The 3,073-nt window shown below is 29.3% G+C and overlaps 1 protein-coding gene across 3 annotated transcripts in view; it reads left to right on the top strand.

The window, feature by feature from the left end:
* LOC119634311 (CCR4-NOT transcription complex subunit 6-like) overlaps positions 1–3,073 on the top strand; it is a 45,727-nt gene that overhangs the window by 15,377 nt on the left and 27,277 nt on the right. Inside the window, exon 1 of one of the 3 annotated variants that reach the window (XM_038028369.1) lies at positions 460–1,302. The exons of the other annotated variants lie outside the window; for them this stretch is intronic. The gene's annotated coding sequence lies outside the window, so the exon portion shown is untranslated. Of the gene's footprint in view, positions 1–459; positions 1,303–3,073 lie in introns of those variants that run through there. 3 annotated transcript variants of the gene reach the window in all.

Genomic DNA, 3,073 nt, shown 5'->3' with positions numbered 1-3,073 from the left:
ACAGCAGCAGCAGTAACAACCACAAGCCAAATCATCTCCAACTGCCTTAGATAATAATAAAAAAAAAACCAAAAGAAAAAAAAACACAAATCGTTATAAGACCGTACTTTAAATTAGCAAAACGTCGTAAACCTCAAAGAAGAAGAAAAAAAAAAAAAGGAGGAACAAGAAAATTTGAACACTAGTTAAAGATCATTAAATTTAACTTTACGCAACACTACGAAATGCGTTGTTTGCTAATAATAGTAATGCAAAAAAAAAAAAAAAAAAAAAACAAAAAAAAGAAGCTATTTTTTAGCTCAGTGTCATCATCTTCATAAAATCATTATATAATCACTGCGAACAATACTGTAAAAAGAGGAAGAGAAGAAAACATTAACGTCATACTGTCGGCTTAACATAAAATATTTCACTAAAAATAATATAAAAAAAGAAACCGCTTTATAATGTTTTTTTTTTTTTGTTTTTTGCTTTTTTTGTTTTTGGCAACAGAGTTGTTTGTGTTAATATTTCCTGTTTCCGTTTAATTGATTTTTAAATAGCTTTCAACAGTTGTAAATTCAACTGAAAAGCAAAAGCGTAAAAGAGAATTGAAAAGAATTAAAATTAATGAATAAATAACAAAAAAAAAAAAAAAAAAAAATGAAAAAAACAATTTACCAACAAATACGTAAAAGTTATGTTAACCAAATATGAACCAAAAAAAAAAAAAAATATATATATATATATATATATATATATATATTTGAAAACCACAAAACAACACGCCCCCTAAGGGGAAAAATCATTCACTCATAAATAGATGTATACGTGGATATATATATATATATATATACGAATATCATAAAAACCGCTATAATCACACGAAATGACTTTCACTTTCACTCTTTATAAAGTGTACATAATCCAACCACAACCATTCAATCAACTAAACAAACAAACAAACACACAAACGAAAGAGCAACAGCAGCCTAACCAAAAACCAGATGGAGACATGCAAGCATACGCATATATAAGCGTTGTAAGCTTTTCCTTTTTTTTTTTTTCTTGTTTACCTCTGATGATTACTCAGCATATGCTGTATGCTTTAACATGTGTGCACTTCGCATTCGTGCAGTCGCAGCCTGACCGCTTAGCCAACGAGTACACATTCATCTTAGCTGTCAAGTTTTCCAGTTTTATATAAGTTTAATGTAATGTCTTTCGTTTTCCATCATCGACAAACAACATCAACAACGAAAAACCAGCAACAGGAACACGACACAAGCAGCACCAGCATCAGCATCAGCATCTAACAACTACGTATGCAAATCGTTCGATTTCATTTCTTCACACAATTCCATTTTCTGATTTAACTCTAATTTACTTAGTTAGTTATTTTTATTTTTTTCTTTTTGTTTTTTTTTTTTAATTTAAGTTTCTTAACATTTTGTAAACTTAATTTTCTTTTTGGTAGGACTTTCCGCAAATGCGGTTTAATGTTTAACAGTTAATGATTAGACAATAATGCTTTTAAAGTCGAAACAGAAATTATTCGGTTTAGATCGAATTTTTTATACCCACCACCACACACTGATAAAAGTCAAAAAAAAAAGTATAGTAAGTTAAGAGTTGGTTCTCTAGGCGGTCATTAGCTATTAGAAATCAATCAAAAAGGAATCTATTACGGCGGAATAGGGCGACATTAGACACTCTACATACTCGTGTGGTTTAAATGAAAGGAAATTATTAAGCGTCGCACAATTCTAATGCCATTTCACTCACTACGTATCATTTTCTTTGACATTTTCCTATGATATATATATATATATATATATTTTTTTTAAGGTATCTTTTATCCTGTAGGAATTTTCGTTTTTCCCTAAATCAGAAAAGATTGATACCATTTCTAGTGGAGTACCGAAAGCACTGCTCAAATTGCTTAAACGCAAAAGTTTCGTTTTTTAATTGGCTTTTGGGAAGAATTTCTAGTTCAAAGGCGGGGTCAAAAGATTATCATATTATCATGTAGTCTTCTTTCTTAAAATATTCAAAAAGTTGCCTATACTTCAATACATAGGAGCAAAAAAAAAAAAAAAAAAAAAAAAACACTTGTTCTCTATCTTTATGTTATTCACTTTCAAATTTTGAACATATCTTGGCCGGAAATCATGTCAACTTTAATGAAAAACCTTTGCCAGGCGGGTATGGCGATGAAAGTTAGATCCGGCCGAGTCCAATGAATACTACAATGATCCGTCAGAAAGACGAAAATCGATTGGAAGCTTATGGCGTCTTTTACAATTTTTTGCATGCGCATGGTATCGATTGTCTTGAAAAGAGACAAAGGATCGATTATGAATAGTATGCAGCATTATATACAAAAAATAGCAAATTAAACCAGAGACTAATTGAAGGATTTGTTCACTAGAATGCCATTTTTAATGAATGCAAAGGCAACCAAAAGAAACAGTGGCCTTTGAAATATTTCCAGAATTTTCATAAGTAACTCAGAGTTACTTCGTGGCATGATTCCTTCAAAAAAAATGTGGTTAAAGTAGAGTTAATAACGTCTCCCATTAAAGGGAAATTGGACATCAGTACATAATGTAGATCATTATTAAAGATGTTATGGAAGAAACCCTTTTTTTTATATCAAAATTATGCAAAAAAAAAAATTCTTCGCTTGCATTATTGTATTGAAATTGTTGTTACAAGTTGATCTATAGATATGGATAAATATGACCAAATCGATTCCGGTCTTTATCTAACTCGAGCATATTTTCACAAATTTATCCTATTATGCGTTGGGTGGGTATAAATATTGAAAAACACAATTTATCTAATGAGTATTTAATTATCATACCAAGTTGAGCCACTTTCATCAATTAGTGCACATTGTTTCTCTATTTATAGAAAATAATGTTATCAAACACGTAATTATTAATATCATTAATTAATATGAATGTAATGTAATGTAAAGATAAAAGGAGCTAATCAGTATAAAACTTAAAGTGAAATTAAACATCACTTAGTTTTCCATTGATTTTTTTTTTCTTTATCTTTTTTTTTTTTTTTTTTTTTTTTTTTTTTT

Source organism: Glossina fuscipes, unplaced genomic scaffold, assembly GCF_014805625.2.
Source record: "Glossina fuscipes isolate IAEA_lab_2018 unplaced genomic scaffold, Yale_Gfus_2 3, whole genome shotgun sequence".
NCBI classification, from domain to species: Eukaryota; Metazoa; Arthropoda; class Insecta; order Diptera; family Glossinidae; genus Glossina; species Glossina fuscipes.
Note: the sequence above shows the minus strand (reverse complement) of the source record. Positions and strands in the feature narration are given on the sequence as shown.